Below are 20682 nucleotides of genomic sequence, written 5' to 3'. Positions count from 1 at the left end.
ACAAATGCATTTGTATGGTTCTTGTGGGTTTGTTTGTTTTGATTTCGTTTTTTATTTTGTATTTATGCAAGGTTAATTTGGTCCCACTTATATATATTTCTTGCAACATCCCGTTGATTCAAAAGTAGCCTGAACCAATTTTAAAAGAAACCTTCATAAAATAGTTGCATACTTGGCATCCGATATCAGCGTATATCAAACGTATTGCGTGCTTGTCCAACAGGCCATTTTTAAAAGCTAATGGCACTATACATCTGCACAGAATGTGGATATGAAAACATTACACAGCTTTGATCTCCTGTCATCGAGTCAATGACAGATATTATTTATGTACAATCAACAAAAGGTTCATTACAATGACGAGAAACATGCAATCATAGAAATCGATGGAAACTGTAATGTTTACTCAAAATGCATTATGTCACAAAATGTCATATTTTACTTTTCGGATCAAAGGGTTTTCAATTGCTTTTATTGATGTTGAAATTTGATCAAAGGTGTTATATTTGTAAAAATCGAAATTCTGGGATTTTCTTTTAAATCTTGTAACAATCTCTAACAAGACAAATGGTTTTATTTGACAATTTGTTCGACTGAAAAGGTTGATCAATGATAAATTATTGAAGCTAAATGCACGTTAAAGTTAAAGAAGGAACACGAAAGTATTGATTAATTATAATGTGTGTGAGGTGGATTAGGAAAATGTTTTATTGGTGTTATGGTGCATCAGCTAAATGGAGGCCTGGGAAAGCCCCAAGTGACGCATGACTGAGACAAGTGACAGAATTATGTACGTCCACGAACGTCCTTTTCATTGGTCGGAATTGTAAGCGTTCGTTTGTCACGCTGAAGACCAGGGTCAGATTTTCCAGATTTCGTGCAATGGGCTGGACTATTTACAAAATTGACATACAGCTAAAGTCTCTCAGATTCTGTACTCCTAGTCGGACGCCCATGTACGTTAAGAAATTTTTTCCACGAATGTGTTTATACGGAGTGTTATTAATGCTTAAGCTTAAGGGTGTCTGCTGGCATGACTGTGCAATCACTGCGCAACCCGAGCCGTTGTGAATCCTGTCACATAATGTCAGTCTGTCTTGTATCGTTAAGCGATGAAGCGTCGAAGCGCGCCGAGAACATTAGAGCTGAGGCAAAGTATCACAGGTATGACGTGTTATATCAAACAAGTAGTAGCAAAGAAACATTCTTAAACTATGCAGTTTAAGCTCGTTACGCCATGTCACATCACTTTATGTCACATCACTCGCTGCACGTTAGAATTTGAGAGAAAACACAATTGTATATCCACTTGCGAAAGAATACAGCACAATTACATATATATATTATGATGTGTTCTTATAGATAAAGATTTTAAAAGTTAAATACTCTTAATAATTATACCTATACCTTTTAGCTGTACTATAAACATGGAGAGAGATTCTGCAATATGCCTCTATTGTAAAGCGTGAGTGTGGCACGGTCGTAAACGATGCACGTCATGCTATAAAATATAATTCACACTAAAACATTTTGAACAGCTGGATTAAATATCTATCTTAGAAAGACTAGATTAATCTCATAACAGACAATTGGACATCCTTCAGGGTAATTATGGGAAACACATTAGACTACTACGCCAAGTACCTTCTGTCACGCGTACTTCACACTATTGAGTGTAAAGGCAAATTGGCGGTACAGTCGTCTAAAGCGCCAGATTTCATGGTGAAGAGTTTCGCCTCTTAGTCGTGCAAGAAACCTATGATTGTGGGTTTGAATTTTGGATCGCCCTGATTATGATTCTACGTTTGTCAGCACTGTGCTCATGCTCGTTTGTTCCACCAAAGTGATGAGCATCTAAAATCTCTTCCAAAGCTGACATCTGCACTCACTATAGTAGTCCACAAACAGCCCAGCGACTCTTCCATAGAGGGGCCCCTTGTGGCTTGGATAATGGCAGTGATCTGACAACCTGTAGCAGTCAACAGCACTTGGGTCAGACTCAGAGTCAGCTGATAACCCGTCCTCGACAGACCCATTTACATTCGCAAACATCTTTATCCTCTAATTTGTAGCCTGTATATGCTGGTATGGCTAACTATTTACGTTGGATTTTCAACTTGAAACTACTATTTAAAGCTTAAGCAAATAAACATATGCTGTTTTTGACATGTTCAACAATCATTAAAATCATATGAATATTTTTGTATGTAGAAAATATAGTGTTGAACAGAAAGATAGCACATTGGAGATGATATATTGGATTGTAATAATAACTCAGTGTTAATACTAGTTTTCGTATGCACGTCGGAAAAGAATCTACGTATATTTTATGTCTACAATTCCGAAATATGATACCCTGATTCTGAGTGTTAAGAATATCAGGATATCAGATCATTTATCAGAAGTCAGCATTGCTTTGCAATTGGGAAGCAGGTCATGGCTCACATATCGTCCTCCTCATCCCTACATCTATTGCACGGGAACATATCATGCTGTGCTCCTACCCTGATGCCACACTGAAATATTCCACTGACATCAATGTTTAATAAACAAACAAAAATATTCTCATACTATCCAGACGTCTAGTCACAGATTATATAATTGGCGATCTGATCTTTGCTTTCCACGTTGACGTTCTTCAACTGGCCTCTAGGGTTTATTTTATCTTTTAACAAAAGGTCAACCACAGACATGTGTTCCCGTGTTTTTTCAGGTGACCGATTGAATCTTACAATGGACACTTACATGTATAGTCATGGGAAAGGTTTTGTTGCTTATATTTCTGTGCTTGTAATGGCCAGAATCGTCTCTTTATTGGCCGTTGCTGTTACGGTTGAGCTTTTGTGGAATTTCGAATGAGACCTCGAAATAAAATATTATCTGGCTCAAACAAAATAGGATTTACGAGCATAACGTATATCACTTTATTGGAACCGACGAACACCATAAGTCTGGAATTCGAATTCATAACCAGTTAATCTTGGAAAGGTATTGACCTAACCGTGATCTCTGTAGTACTTGTAGAGTGGTTTGGGTAGTCTAGTAGTTCAAGCGTTCGCTCGTAACACCGAAGACCCGGGTTCGATTACGCACATGGGTAGAAAGTGTGAAGCCCATTCTTGGTGTCCCCCGCCGTGATATTACTGGAATATGAATATTGCAAACAGTGGCGTAAAACCACACTCACTCCCTCACTTGGTAGGATGAAATGGTAACGTGACTGTTAATCTCGCAGGCAGCTTGGGTTGTATTCTCCTAAGAGAGCTGAAACTGAAAATCGAGTGCACTCTGATCCACTGGTAATAATAATGAAATGCCAGGAATGTTCACTTGGTGAATGGAATTAGCGAAAGGGACTTCTCCCAGGAAGCCCTGCCTAGTCGAACCCATCCAGAACAATTCGGAGAGTGTGTAGACTCCCCAACACTGCAGCCTCCTGCATTACCCAGATTGACAGAAGGGCCGTATTCCTGCCAGCAAACCCGGGTACTCTCCAATGTCAGTCAACAGATTGGGAGGTATTAAATCTAAGGCCCTGAGAACAATAGTGGAGCTGCTTGGTGCTTGAGATGCATTTCGGTCCGCATATTTGCCATATTTTTTTCTGAATCTTGTCAATCACATTAGTGTCAGACGGGACAGAGAATTCAATGATATAAGTGATTTCATTGGATTTATCAAAAACTACAAGATCAGGTTTGTTGGCCTGTATAGGTCTGAGGTTGTATACGGGCCTATTCCAAAGAATTTTGTATTTATCATTTTCCATGACGCCCTTTTCATACTCTGGGTCGTACCATGGATGGACCTCTGTGTCAAAACCACAAGCATGACGAAGACGGTCATAAAAGGATCCAGCCACTCAATCATGGCGCTTAAGACACCGTGTTTGTGCTAATTTGTTGGACAGTCTCATTAAATTCATTGCATAATCTACATATCATATTTATGCAAAACCACACATTGATCACTGTTATGATTCATAGTACTTGCTTTGACAAGAAAGACTTATCAGTTAAGTAGTAAATATATATGTTGCCTCACTGTGCAAATATTAATTCATTTTACGCGAAAGCTATCCAACACAAAATATGTCGTGTGAGAAAATAGTGTCTAAGCGACTGAAGGGTCATAATCACAGAAACAGTGGACTGATGTTGGTGGTGCAGTAGACGTCAGACGTAGACGTTAACACAAGCACAGTCTTCGTAGCAATCTTGTGGGGACCTGTTTCTATTCTATTCTATGATCGCTGGATTAATTCCTCAGAATGATAACTCTTATATTGATTGACACATCGAATGGGCCAGAGTAAGGAATATCATCCTGAAACGCAGTTGGGAAGGCCAGTTTGTGTATGTGAGTGGTTGCCGAGAAGTATGTGTGTTAAATGGGTATGTGTGTGTATTTCTAAAGCATATAATTTCATTACCTGCCTTTTCAAGTTTCCGTCATCCTATTCGTGCATCATATTCTTCTGAATTTGTTAGGATTTAAATATCAGACAAAACATCTTTTTGTGGGAAAGAGAGAATTTTCGATTTTGTATGCATTCCATATATAGTCCATTGGTAAGTCTTAGAAAGAAATGACACGCCGGAATTCACAGTGTTGATCCTCCAGTTGGACGGTGTTTGATTATCTTGGTTCGTGCAGCATTTCTGGTGTCCTGAAGTTCTTCAGTTCTTTGCAGATACATAAACCCGATGTTTCTCCAGATAAATCTTGGATGTCAGGAGGCAAATAGTCTTGATTCAATTGAGAATGTGCCCAATGTGAATAAATCATCTGTTGTGTGACCAAACTGAGAACATATATTGTACATGTTCTCTTTGAAGATGTTTTAATATTTAGAATTTATACTTCACTTTGACACCACTAATAAAGGAAATCACACATGCATCTAAATTCATGTCAAAAGTGTTCCTTTTATATGTATGAAAAGTATAGCTACGGAGCTCTGCAGCTCATGTTTAATATATATATATATATCAGACACTGTATATGATTTCAATAAGCCAAACAGTAAGATATGATTAAAGACAGTGTCATGTAACATATCTATTGTGTCCACATTATTCCCCATTCGGACCACACCAACCGAAATCTACAAACGGAATCTACAAATGACAATAGTAGAGACAATTCATGCTAAGTTTTGATTGTTTGGAGACATAACATGATCTTGTATACTGCACCGACGACCCGCTATGGTTCACATTTTAAAATGCTACATGTAGGCCTGAAACGTTGTGTATGTATACTAACGAAATTGTCATTCATAATAGTCCTAGTCATATGCGTAACCTAACCGGGTTAAAGCCTTTAAATCACACTTCAAATATGGCTACCCTTGTCGACACATTTGTAATCGCTTTAGAATAAATCTGTAAAGGTATTACGAATGCAATCAATATGTTGTTTGTGTTTCAGATAAGATGCAATTTATAGTTAACGATGGACAGACGAATGAACATTGTGCCATGACATAATTGTTTTCAAACAATTATGACGCCATCTAAAGATTTAAGTGAAATGAGGAATGATCGTTGAATCAAGAGATGAAAAAAGCTTAGTTAGGTTCTCTTCATTCTGGCCTTCATAGAACAAATTGAAACTGAAACTGAAAGTGTTCAAATATCAAAGAAAAAGTTCCTTTCCAATGTTTCGCTGTAACCATTTGAAAAAAATCACTTTAAAAAACACTTATCACATCTTATGATTATTTGTATAGTGTGGAATGACACTTCTTATTCCCAACGCGAAGGAAATAATGTTTTGCCGTCGTTCTGTAATACCGGAATGCCATGACATCGATATTCACTGATGATATGGACGTAGCGTCTTTATCTACTTTCTTTACCTGCCGTGTTTAAGTCAAATATTGGTTAAAGATACTTCTTGCGTTTAAAGGAATGTCAATTCCTGTTGAATGTTGACCACTTCCCCCAGTTAAAAAAAATCATGTTTATACCAAAACATTTTATCATTATAGTTGGTGATTTGATAATTATGTATTTGCATCACACTTTGCATTCATGTTTCTTTCACAATGTGTTTGTGTATAGCCATCATGCTTTTGTGAAACAAATAACAATGACCACATATCGATTTAGGAATTTACGGTTTCAGTCTTAAATATTCAGAGATATTGGTCTCCTGATATACGCAGAGTGTTTCCCAACGTTTACGTTATTGCATTACAAATAGGTTACAGCGTAAGATATCGCAGATTATTGGATAGTATCATTCATGTTATATATATACATGTGTTTTAAGAAAATCAGCAGTGCTGTATTCTCCAACATGTGAAGATTGCCATCAAGCAGCAAGATGTATGGAAAGACGAACCCATGTGTCCATTAATGACAATATTTCTACCTTGGTCTCTTCCCTATGAACTTCATATATATCTCACTATTAATATGTTGTAGCGTTTGTTTCATTTCATGTTCTTTTAACATACCAAAGATCAACACATCAGACTCACTAAACATCACATAACAAAGATTGTTTGAAGCTGTAATCTGAGGTTCACAGTGTATGGTGTTTGAAGCTCTGTAAATGGTTTTATGTTATCCACGAGGCCATATATTACTTGGCATTGACAGATATGCTAAGCCTAACATTCTTTTATCACACACAGTCAATCTTGCCACGTTGTTACTGCTATCAACGACGTCTTGCAAACATATAACACATATTGATGGAATGGTGGATCAACTCTGTCCACAGCGGTCATACCAATGCGTATTGGGATCAGCTGGCATCAAGTAGCCAAGCTTTTTGTACACATTTATCATCCTTATGGACTCAAATCTATTATTGACGCCTACATCTTCCTACACGTTAAGTGGTATATTATTCTCTGAAATAATCCATTATCCATAAGACAAGGTATGATGATGTTAAAGTATTACCGATAGCAAAGCAAACTGAAATTACAGTGACAAGAAGAATATATGACACCAGACCAGAGTTTTGTCAGGTATTACTGTATAGATGAGGAGATTTCTCCTCAAAGCTATGAAGAATATATTTCTTCAATCAGGTAGACACGCAGTTAGGAACTAATGTTAGGTATTAGGGTATGGGTTTGGTTGTTCACCTTAAAGCTATGAAGAATATTTCCAGTAAGACGATTGAGACTCTGATTGAAAATATACTATGCCAAATAAGTAGGGGATAGTGGGAATCATCAAAACATATCTTCTGATCTTTAGATTTGGTAAATGGAAAATACATGTTCATATCTGCTTGGGAGTTGGCGATCAGATCTAAGGGGTTCTAATGGTTGGTGTGATGAGATGGTGGCGCACTAGGTCGTTAAAGGAGTCGAGGATCAAAATCCAAATTTGCATTTTGCAGCAAACGTAACTAATATCAGGTAAAACACCTCTGTTGACATTCACGAACTACTTCCTCGAGGCATCCTTCTTATCAGTTGACCAATTACTCATGCTGTTCCGTTCATCAGTGAGAGCAATACCGAGTTTATTGGGGGTGGTTGGTTGATTATGACGTAGATTGTGACGGGACTGGGTGGTGACCATAGCATGACATGGATGTTTTGCTGTTTGAAGAATTGGGTCACAATCCTTTTCGCACCGTCTGGACATGTACATTTATTCTCTTACACCAGTTGCCTGTTGCAGTCGGTGCCTTATCTGAGTGGCAGTTTGCAACCGATTTCTTAATGTCATCGTTCTGACTAATCTGTTTTGGGCTGGAGTCCTTGCCCTTGGTCACGTGTGCCAACCTGCAACATGCATATGGCACGTTGCGAACGTCGCATGATCAATGTTGGTGTTTCCTAAATAATTAAATGTGTTTATTAAAGGGTCTTTGAGCCTGGAGTTCCAAGAATAATGTTAATGACGAACGCCAAGGTCCAACTTATGGTATATGCACATTTTAGTGTTTATAGATAAGTAAAACGATGACGAAAGCTTGTCATTGGTTGTTACCAGAAAGTCACATATTTTGGAGGGTAAAATACCTTTGTTTCAGTCATTCATTGATTCACGTAAGTGTTTGTCACGCAACAGCGACAAAAATGAAATTCCCTATTTTGACTTGTATCATATGTTCCCGTGTCTTTTCAGGTGAACAACTGACTTGCCTTTGCATGTGTTTGTAACGGATGCCACCAGTATTATCACTATTTGATAGTGATTCATAAACAGTTGCTCATGATATTGTCGGAAACGCACAGTCGACTCTTTTGGCAGAGATTGTTTATTGATATGCAAAGGGTTTTGTCGCGTTTATTTTAAGAAAGATAACTGTACTGTTAGCATAATGTACATTTCCTAAAACGTAAACGTTGCGTTTATATTTTCAATGCCAACAATCTCAACAATATATCTATTATATTTCCGATAATTTGGGAGACTATCTGAGTAAATGGATCACATTTACACGACATGTAACACTCGTATTCAGCGACACTTGTTTGTTGTAAGAGGCAACTCAAGGGATCGAGTAGTCAGGCTTGCCAATTTGGTTGATGCATGTTATCGTATCCCAATTGTGTATTTCTATGCTGATGCTGTCAATTACTGCATTGTCTTGTCCAGACTCGATTATTTATAGACCGCTTTCATGTACTTGGAATATTGCTGAGTGCAGCGTTAAAAAAAACAAAACGTATCGGAATAACTGAAGTTCGATAACATTTGATGCTTCTCTGGTCACATAACCACCACTGCGTGAACAGGAAACACGAAGCTTAAATCTCAAGAAATTATAGTGAAGACCAATTTCGGGTGTATTAAATATACATGTAGTTACGTGTGCTGTACAAATAGGATAAGGTTCAAGTGTTAATAATTGATTGGATTCTACTTTCAACCATGTTGTTTGAAATGACAAATGGTTTTTAGTTATATACTATTATAATTATATATAATTATACTATATTGTCGTTACTACGGTCAAATATTGTTGAATAAAAAATATTAATTATCTATATAAATGTGACAATTATTTTTAAAAACTTCAAACTGTAATGTTTTAATTCCTGGATATTGACACCTTTACATATTTATCAGTGACAATTTGAAACCCCTTTCTCAATAAATCGTAAACACAAAAACTTGACACAAGACATGTAACATGTAGAGACATATACATATCTATTATCATTCTAAGAATGTTGCATCAACTTTTGCCCATGTAAGAGTCAATCGGTAATCTTGCCGCTGAACCTTCATCAAATCTGGTTATTAATGCACATGTTTGGACAACAAGTATCATGTGGAGTACAAGCTGATGAAAATGTCTTAATAAATTTATGACTGCCTTTTTTTATTTGTGTATTTTAAAAATAATCACTGAAAACATGTAAAAAGGAAACCAATTTTACAATTGAGTGCAGAATATAACAGATACAGAATCGAGCTTATTTGCAGTTTCATTTCTATGTTATTGAACTGTCCAGGTATGCTTATACAAGTGTAAGATTGCAGTTGTGTTATGTCTTATGTGTTTACCTTGTAAATGTACATGTGGTGATTTTCTTTGCTTGTAAATAAACAAAAGGTACAACACATGTGTTATAAATCAAGTATTTTAAGAGTTTCAAGAGCAAACATATTGATATGCATATAACTCCCAAATGTAAATTCTACAATCAGTTTGGGAAATACTCGATTCCGATTGGTCGGTCACAAAAAATCACAAAAAAACACCCCTGAGCGAAACAGACGATGTGAAGAATGCACCACCCCGGAGAATAATATATATAGATTACTTATTTCTCAGTCATTGTCGGAAGACATTTTTAAAAATTTATATGTACAAAATACTATTAGGTTATAAGTACAGATGTGCGATAACTACAATTTTCAAAGTATGTGTGGCAATCCATTTTGTGATTAAAACACAAAATGTATTTAGAAAACACGGAGAGAGTGTATTTCAAGTTTGGGGACAGCAGAGAGCTTGAAATTTGGATAGCCGACTGTGACGTTATATTTTTTGCGTCACAATGAGCAGTGTGGTGTCGAAATAGTGACGTACGGTGTAAAACTAAACCTTGCAGGGCTTTTTTACTCTTCCTTTACTGGTGTCCACGTCATGCTGGCTCATGAAGTAGCTCTGCTACACTCTTTCTATGCCTGCAAAATACATGTATGCAAATAGAGCATATGGGTGTTCAAAAAGAAGCACAACAAATGTTCAAGCACAATATGCACCATTCTTTGTTTGGAGCTTATTATTGATGTATCCTGAATTGAAATCGACATCTCATTCAGAGCCATGGCAACAATGCTAAGAGCTATTTCCATGCCTTTATCGATATGTATTTCATTGTATGGTCATTCAATGTAAATACTCTTGTATGTGTATTGGATATAAATTATTCCTTACTTACATTTCTTGAAGCCTTTTTAACATCTACATGTATGGCGGTGTAAATATTAATTCATATGCTGCTGTATGTCAAGAAAAGATGTGATGATATATTTAGGGTCAAAAATCCCAATTAAACTAACTACGCCAAAAATTGACTGTTTCTAGAATAAAATTGTCTTGTGACAACACATCCTGAGCTGTTCTATTAATACAAAAACATCAAAAGCTATGTGTCAAGATATTTTGGAGAGATTAAGTTTGCAGTCCGTTCGTTTCAAACGACGGTAGTTATTTAAAAACCTTTTACCATGTTTTGCATATGGCCTGTGACAACTAAGCCAATCTCATAGTGCACCACAAACCGCTTCCAACTAACAACTTATATCCTTAAATCAAAGGTCGAAATAGTCTTCAGGGCCTGTTAGTCCATTTCTTTACAACCTTACATAACAACTTAACCAAGAAATTTATTATTCCAGTCGCAGTTAATAACGTAATGTTTATTGATTATAAACATTTCTGGTCGTTGATATTGATTCAACATTATTCTTCGAAAGATGAGCACACTCCACATAATAATCTAGTTGTCATGGATGTTTCTTTCGTCTTCCTAATAATTGTGAATTTTCTGAGAACCCTGTTCAGGGACACCCACTGTATTTGACAAGTCTCCAGCGTCACAGTAGCATGGCCAAATCAATGTGTAGCTGTCATTAGAATAATCACAGATGTTGAAGTATTGCAACCTTTGCTCAACGGAAATTCATTGTAATCATTGTGATCCTGCACGACTTGGCTCAAGATGTTTTGCTCCACCTGTCCTTGTAGGTATTCCTTAGCTCAAAGTTGGAAAAGCTCTACAGCACATCAGATGTGTAGGTTAATATGGAGATATTAAATAGGTTAATCATACATGTCCATCCCAGGGTGGATGCAATTTATGAATAAGAAATTAATCAGTGAAATTCCAGCAGTGACACTTGGGTTGAAATTGGTAAACAAGTCATGTCAACGGATGACACCAAGAAGGATAATAAGTTGTTCTGATACACCATATGCAGACAGGAAGTTACATTGCTATTTATGTCAGATTAATTTCACGTCAAACGCATCAGACTTAATGGCAAACAAATTTAATGGAATCGTTTACCACTGCGGGTTAATGTTTCTGATCTTGTCGTCTATCAAAAGGTACCAGTTATACAGAAGGTGTTAAGTATATTGTGCCTGCTTGTCTGTTGTAGACACTGCTGTAGTGTCTAATTTGTTAAGGGCTCTACTGTATCTGATAGGAAACTTTAACGAGTGAGTGAATTTAGCTTAACACTGTATTTTCGCTAATAAATGCACTGATACATGTATCTGTTATTAATGTTGTTATTGTGTAGTGTCCAGGCCAGTATACAAGTTTATACGCCGTTTATATCTGAAAAGGATCAAGTTATGAAATTAATTAACAGTGCTTTGATTACAAATCATCTGGTCACTGACAGACACATAAATTTATTCAGACACATGTACATGTAGAAACAATATTTTTTGTATGGAAATGACAAGCAACAAGCAATCATACCATCACGGCAATCTATTGAGCCTTGTCACATGCGTTATAAATAAACCTAATCAACTTATCTTGTTTCAGAATAGAGTGGCGATCATGCGTGTGAAATCAAAGCATTTGCCAAATTGCTGTTATTGGTTTTGGTCCGCCTCCGTATCTAGTGGTCCGGGCGTCCGCCCGTAGAGCGGAAGGTCGGGGGTTCGATCACCGGCCGCGCGATACCAAAAGACGTTAAAAGAAGGTACTTGTTGTAACCCTGCCTGGCGCTCGGCATTTAGGGGATCAGACAAGAAGTGGTCGGCTCGGAGTCAGCATAATGTATCTGAGTGGGGTATTCATGATAAACTGTGGCATGGTACCTCAGTGTGCTAGCACTATTGAATCGGCATTAGTCCAGACTAGTTCAAGCTCACCAACCCCTAATTGGTATTGAAAATAGATCAAAGGCGTTTTGTGTCCAAATAAGGAGTTCGGAAATGTTTAATAGGTGTGGTCAATTTGCTGAAGCAGACAGAAACTCTACTCAGAAATTATAAGATAACCAAATATGTAACTTGCTGGTTTTCCTGCTTCACAATATCTTTGTCAAATTAGGAGATATAACATTTAGACAAGTAGTAGATATCCCATGCGTACTAAATGTACCCCTCTTCTACGGATGTTTTTCTACTTTAGTTAAATCAAAGACATATTCAAAATGTTCAGCCTCAGTTTCAGATATATAAATTACTTTATTTCTTTCAACAATTCATAGATAAATTAATATTATCTTCCCTTTATCTATCCAGCAAGTTGTCTAAGTTGGAAATGAAAGAAACAACTGATAAACCATATTCAGTGTCCTATCTGGATCTATATAATAGAAATAAATAATGATGGCAACCTCTGCACCAAGCTGTATGGCAAGAGGGATGATTTCGATTTTCCAGTTTGTGAATTTTCCTTCATGTCGAGTAATATACCATCAGTTCTCATTGTCAAAGGTACTAATAGAGCATGTACATTTTTCACAAATTTCATTGAAAGCCATATCAAGGTTTCACCATCATTCTTATTCAAAGGCAGAAAATTCAGAGGAATTTACCAAATATGACCCGGTACTTGTCTCGAACTGTATAGGTATGGCCTTTACGGAGAGTTTTCTCATGTACACCTCCTTACTCACTGGCGCTTACGTTAAAGGATCGGGTCGTCAGAGATGGCGACTTTGTTGACAGCGTTGCGCCGTTACCTTGAGACGTGGACCATTGCTCATGATGCTGGATGGTCTGGTCAAGACTCGATTGTTTACAGGTCGCCGTCGTATGGCATGAGTGCTGCTGTGTGCGACGTTGCGCAACAAACACTCACATTAAGGTGAACGTTCAGTGAGTAGCTGGTGCTACCAGTAGAGCAGAACATGTTACCCTAACATCCGTACGTATAATTTTCATCACTATCCTGCCTTTTACGCCCTCTTGAGTTTGTTTCTGAAGAATATCTAAACTGATTATTCTCTTACATTAATGTTTTGAGATTTATTTTAATATCTGTATATTGATTTTTACAAAACAGGTATTCTGTATGTATTTTTTCATCCGCTAGTTTCAATATGAAAGCATTAAGAAGGTCGCTAACCGATGGTCTTTAAGATTATGATTCAAACCCACACACCACACATGAATTTGTTACTCTTCTGTAATAAACAGTGATGGCAGCGGATATACGTATGAGTGAGGGAATATGTTTTTACACCGCTTTTAGCAATATTCCAGCAATATTACGGCGGGGAACACCGGAAATGGGCTTCACACATAGTACCCATGAGAGGAATAGAACCCGGGTCTTCGGTATGACGCGCGAACGCTTTATAACCACCATTCGATATAGTAAGGAGTGCTTTCTCGACTACATTCACTTATTCAAAAAACATATAATGCTGAGAGGTGATTATCGATAAAATATGATCACCACTTAGAATCTCACACGACCAAACACTTTAGACTAAACAAATTACTTTCTTCTTGTAGAATAAATTGTGGTAATATTACTAAAAACGCCACTCACTCACTCACTCACACTTGTAGTATAAAAAGATACATGTTCCCGCTCTCTTTCACTAAATATTGTGTTATCTTTTAATGCACATATGCATACTTCATACTTTTGAATGTAAAGGCAAACAACTGTACACCTCGTGAACTGTGCAGCAACCATTTCATTAAGGAGAGGTCATGGTTGCTTTGATAATGGTAGTTTCTGACAATCTATAGCTTGGGTCAGACTCAGGGCAAGCTGTCTTCGGCAGATTCATTTACATTCCTTCTTCACCTTATCCTCTGATTTGTATCCTGCACGCGACCTCTTCGATCAACCATTAGGGGACAACTTTGACTTAGGAATAAAAACAAGAAGCAACTGATGTTTAAAGATTTCACTGAGCAAGCATCTGTTGTATTTTATCTATTCGATTATTTGGAAACATATGGTCGTTGAATAATTATGTTGTTCAACAGACATGTAGCACATGAGATGTTAAATTTTACTCTAATCTCCGAGTTAGTGTTGCTAAAAATGGATAGCTGTTTCTATCTAAACGTAATGTATTATATTTGTAATTAAAAAATGATGAACATTTATTTATATCTGTGATCCCGATTCTAGAGATAGGGAAAGAGTTCAGGAAAGAAGTAGGATGTTCAACTGACACTTTAACAGTCGGCACTGCCCTGTTAAACAGGTCAGATTTGATAGATCGTCCTATATGTACACTGCATACGGACCCTATACGACCGACCAAACGTTAAGTGACAATGTTGACGTTGCTATGAAACCAGGAGCAAGCAAACAGACATTTGCCGTCTCTGATATGTTCAAAATTTTAAAAAGCATAACTTTGTGGTTAAACAAAAGTATAGCACAAACGAGTTGATATATTGTTGTACGGCGATGTGAAAATGAAAGCCTTAATATTTCCTCCGGGTGTACTTTACTTTATTATCAATGTAAACATTTATCTTCATTCGTCCTGATTGTAGATTTGGGTGAAAAGTTAAGTAACTATCAGGGTGTTTGATCATTTATCGAAGGTCCGCACTGTCTGCACTCTCCTCGCCCCTACATGTTAGGAACGTGAACACATCAAGCAGTGCTCCTACCCCCGAGACCACACTGAAATATTACACTGACCTCAGTCTATAATAACCAGACAGAGCCACGCTCAGCCGTCCACAAGTCTAATCACAGATTATATTAGTGGTCAGATCTTTGACCTCCATGTTTACGTTCTTGTGATGGTCTCTCGGGGATATTTTATCTGTTACCCAAAGGTCAGCCTTTGACCTGTACTCATTGGGCATATGGCGCCTGTGATGACCCAAATCGTCTCTTTATTGGCAAGGGAGGCCGACTTCTTCTTCACTTCCGTACAGGCTTCCAGGTCATACCATTAAGTGATGTATCATGTGCGTAATAGCAAACCAGTTATCATCCATCAAAGGTACAAGTATTACAAGCAATAGTCAAGTGAATTACCATAAGGTAGACAAACGTTTAAGCTTCAATGCATTTAATTGCATTAAAGATACAAGAGTATTTGCAAGTTAGCAAAATAAAATGTGTTCTTATTAACAATGTCATTTGCGATAAATCAATTTATCTTCGGAGTGGAGTGTGATGTTTGTTGTTTACATGTTTTCAAAATATACAATGACGGTCTTTATGGCGTCAACATTGCAAAGATATGATGATGAAAACGATGCAGCGTTTTTTTCACTCATGGTCGACAGGTATTTTTAACGATCCTATAACCTGATACATTTATATACCTATGTGTTCTACACTAAATTCATGATCCAAAACAAACATCCTTTGTTGGTTTTACAGATGATAAGTGAAAAGAATAATTTCGGCTTTGATCAGAAAGCGGCTTAAAAACAGGTGACTATAACTCACAATCAGCGACAACTTGAAAACTTGAATATACATGTTATACAAACGAAACCAATTAATGGCGAGCCTTCCAACGTGAAAAGTTATTATTAGAGTTGAAAATGCTCATAGAACTTCGTTTGTTCGGATTTGCTTAATTAAAGCTTTGTAATTTGGCCAAGAAGTTCAACTTAAATGTCCGGTACATACTGAGATCTGATACCGTTCAATAATTGTCAAATAGCAAATTCCCTTTCACTGATCATTTACACACCTGAACCAAACATAAAAGAGACCAATGAAACTGCCTCATTTGTTTCATTATTAAATCTATGCATAAATATTCCGACTCACAGTGATGTATCCACCAGACTGTAAGATAAGGGATGACCCCAACTTTCCAAATGTCAACTTGCCCGTTTTGTGAGCAAAATTCCATCAGCGCCGGCCTTAAATTTGGCGTGTATATTGCCCAACTTGTGAAGTACAATCGAGCATGCTCTTTCTACGAAGATTAAACGATTTCTTAGGATTATTTAATCTTGTTGGGGTTTTTAAAATATATAGGTACAGAAATATCCATGTATTTTTGTTGGATAATGTCTTTCCGTCGCCGAATGACAAATGTCATTCATTTACTCGGGGTATAAAAACCTTCATCACACATGAAACTTACATCACGTTTACATTAATTGTATATCAATCAATTATAACGTGCATAGCTGTCCTAACTGTTATATGTGATTACAACTTTAGATATGAGTTACAAGTTTCGTATGGCTCTTCCCGAAATACAAGGAATGATTAGTCTGGTCATCTTAGAAATTAAGTACGCCTGCCGTTCATATCACAAATTCATACCATTGCTGGTGTCATCACTGATTTCCAGTGGGACAGTTGTATGGGTTTTCACCCCTGTGTTGCCTTTTGTGCCAAATTGAGTCTGTTTTGTTGGATAGTCGAGACTGGTTGTTCCCTCGCGTTGGCGTTTTGTATTTATGATCATGGAAATGGTTTGATTGACCTGTATATTTTAATTTAGCAAGATTATGTATTTCTTTGTTTGCCTAGTTTCCAACTGAGACAGTTGTGTGCACAACTCCCTGAATTTCATCATGGTCCCAGGATAAGGCAACATTCTCTGGATACTTTTATCGTGTGCATCTATATACAGAGCATTGACAAACTGTTTAAGAGCAATGACACAGTTGAATTCACTGCGTTCATCCTCCATTTGAACTGTGGGAGTGTTTTCCGTTGACTGCAGTATTTCTGGGATCCTGGCTCTTCTGGCTACACCTCAATACACACTCAGCTACATGTACAAATTAAATTTAGGATTTACACCGACTGTGAAGCAGATTACTCTCCAGATCATCCTGGGAGGTCACGAGGAAAACTGTGAAATTGCTTGACTCATAAAGAAGATTGTGTCTGAAGTGAATATATGCGTACTGTCTGACTTCTCCGAGACCTGATACAATAAAGACGTATTCATTGGAAGTATTCCTTTTAAGTTTTTGAGTTTGTCTGTATGTTGCTTAAAGCCACAAGTAAATATTTCCCAAATCATTTCCCCAAACATTAAATAAAGAACGTTGGGTATATTTCAATTAAATTGTGAAATCATGGATGAATAAATAGATGTCAATAAACAAACTAACCTGTTATTGTTGATGTTTTACATGTGGTATGTAACTGAAAATAAACTAATTGGTTTTTTAGATGCACGTTTGTCAAAATAATGAATCTTAGTCAATATTGGTTATTTGTATTGTCAATAGTAATAATTGTAGTTGGCATTGTTAAAATAAAACTGTAACAAGTGTGGCGAAGGTTAGCAACCAAATTGTACGTCCGTCTTCAAGATCGAGTTCTCAAGTACAATACCTAAGGTTAAATTAGTATAGGTAATACGTAATCATTTGTAAAAGTGCATAATACCCACACACCCCAGCACAATTTCAAACTATGTTGGGATTCCAATGGTCTACCTCGCAAGCGAACCCACTAACCAAAAGGCTTATGCTGTAACCAACTAACCATAATTAGTAAAGTTAATACCGTATCAAAACTATAGGACAAGTTACCTTCAAGAGATAACATACAAATAACCACGGAACCCGATCTCAATAGATATTTACAAACATATATGATCCCCTTCGGGGCTCAGATGAAAAATGTTTATTGAGTATATATTATATTTTGAGATCACGTGTATCAAATAGCATGAAATTAAACGAGAGAATCGTGTAATCTTGATATTTCTGCTTGCTTGCAGATGAACTTTATGTAGGTGTTCCGTCCTTACTTAATTTCTAAAGGCATTTGCGTAAAGTCGTTTTTAATGTAAAGAAACCCCTGTTCATTTCTTATATTTAATAAACAGTATGCATGTAGGTGAAGGCAATACAAATGTTCTGCTTTGTGTGGTTACGGGAAGACCATCCGTCTGATGGGCCTCAGGTTAATCCACAGGCGTCCAAGATTCCATGATGTTGGATTTGAATCCCAGATTTTAATTGATACTGAAACTTGGTTTGTCAGCACAATAACTCGATAAAGCCTCGACTTACACGATTACGAGAAGTAGAACTGGATATAGGGAGCGAATTGAGACAGTAGAATTGATCTTTAAATATATCCTATTCTCAGTAACCTGAAACAAGGTATAATATTACGATTTATTACCAGGTAATTTCAAAGTTGAAACGTAATGGTTAACCCAGGAATTGATATGTCAGAACCAAATTTCGAAATCAGTAAATGACCACCAAAGATCAATTAATAATCAATAAATTATTTGGAAACACACAGTTGTAGGTTTAAAATTTAGAAAGGCAAAACAATTGGCCAGATAAGTAGTACCAGCGATAAGCAGTACCTGACCCTAGAATTAATAAGAGTGCACTCACGAGTTTTTTCACTTTCAAATGTTTTGAAGGGGTATCCGTTCTTGAATCCGGAATATGTTTTTATGCTGGTAGGAGTTCGGTGTATTCAAACTGGTGTCCAGAGTCCGCATTTCGGAAGCTGATAAGACACGCAAGTCGGAAGGCCTCCAATCGCCCTCATATGGCTCATATACTGAACAAAAGGTAGGGATCATGAATGTGTTTTCGCATATATTTGCAGGAAAGATTGAGCGCAATTGTTTTTTACAAAAGCCCCCCAAATATTCACAATCCCCACCTTTTTTTGTTCAGGTAGAAACTGTCCTATTCCGAAACTTCTCGAACGATCAAGTCTGCCATGTTCGTAAAAAAAAACGACTGCGGTCGAATAATTTAAAACTCCATTTCTTCAATCTATTGTTTGTTCTTTTATCTTAGGAACAAAAGCTTGCGGACTGTGATCAGTGAACACATAAATGGAATAATTTGTAGTTTCCAAATACTTCTCAAAACGTTGCCATGACAAAATCAAAGCAAGGCTTTCTAGTTATGTTTCTGTTGAGTGTCAAACTTATTTGAAAAGTAACAAACAGGATGACTGATACCCTTTGTACCTTCTTGTAACAGTACACCACCAGCACCAGTGACACTTGAATCAGTTGCCAGCTTCAATATTTTTTCAAAGTATTGTGCTTTCAAGACTGGAGAATTCATGATTATAGCTTTTACCCCAACAAAAGCTTCCCAGCAGTGGTTATCCTAAGGCATTAAGAGGGTCCACTACATTGACAAATTTTATGTAGTAGCCAACCATTCCAAAAATTTCAAAAGGTCCTTTCTGTTTACCGGAACAGGGAAATTTGCAATAGCTTGGAGTCACATCCTTTGAGGAAGAATCCAGCATGAAAACCCCACTCAGACACAGCATACAGACTCCGAGCCGACCAGTCCGTGTTTCAGCCCCTGAATGCCGAGAGCCAGACAGGGTGACAACAAGTACCATCTCTTAACGTCTCTTGGTATGACACGGTCGGCGATCGAACCCCCAACCTTCCGATCTCAGGTAGACGCTCTAGAACTTGACGGCAGATACTAGATACGGCACATAAAGGCAATGTCCCATGAACTTGAAGAGATTCATTGCTCTCTCTGCTTGGTTCAATACCAATACACAGATCAGCCAAAACCTTGGACCCTGTGTTATTTGGCAGAATATAATTAATGTAAATATAAAATGTCAATTCAAGAGAACAACCTGTCTTGATCCATCGAAACAGATTCCATTTGGAGTAAAAGGCAAAATGGTTGTGGTAATTTATATGATTTGGTTGGGTTTTATTGTTTTACGCCGCACTCAGCAATATTCCAGCTCTATGACTGCGGTCTGTAAATAATAGTCTGGACCAGACAATCCAGTGACTGATATCATGAGCATCAATCCACGCAATTGGGAAATTATATGAATGGACCGGTGAGAATCAGTGATGACACCAGGTGTTCGCGAAAAGGGTTACTTTATTTCAGATGAGTGTAAGTGGCAGCAAGTCGTACAATATTGATAGCGACCTTGACAGCTAATAATTTAGAGTTGTGGTTATTCATAGTCCAAACTTTGTCCAAGCTCTTGACACCTTCGTACCCTCCGGGTATAGAGAGCTTAACTGTGATGAGTTTGTCCATTCGCCTCCGGGACTTTCTACTTTGTTCACGCAGTGCGGACGAGATAACTATTGGAAACACCGACTTCTCTGCCCCCTACCTACACTGTTTCCTGATTCAAGTGCCTCCTTCAAGACATTCGATTGTGACTATTTCTCACCTTGTGATTATACTGACCAATGTAATAAGTGCTGCTTCATATTTTACCCATTGAATTGACATGTAAACCTAATCATGTGTGTTTCAATATAATTTGTTAATTATTCATTCATGTTGTGTGGTTATTTATTGATTTCACAA

This window comes from Haliotis rufescens, unplaced genomic scaffold (genome assembly GCF_023055435.1).
Source record: "Haliotis rufescens isolate VD_foot unplaced genomic scaffold, xgHalRufe1.0.p SCAF_11, whole genome shotgun sequence".
Lineage (NCBI taxonomy): Eukaryota > Metazoa > Mollusca > Gastropoda > Lepetellida > Haliotidae > Haliotis > Haliotis rufescens.
Note: the sequence above shows the minus strand (reverse complement) of the source record.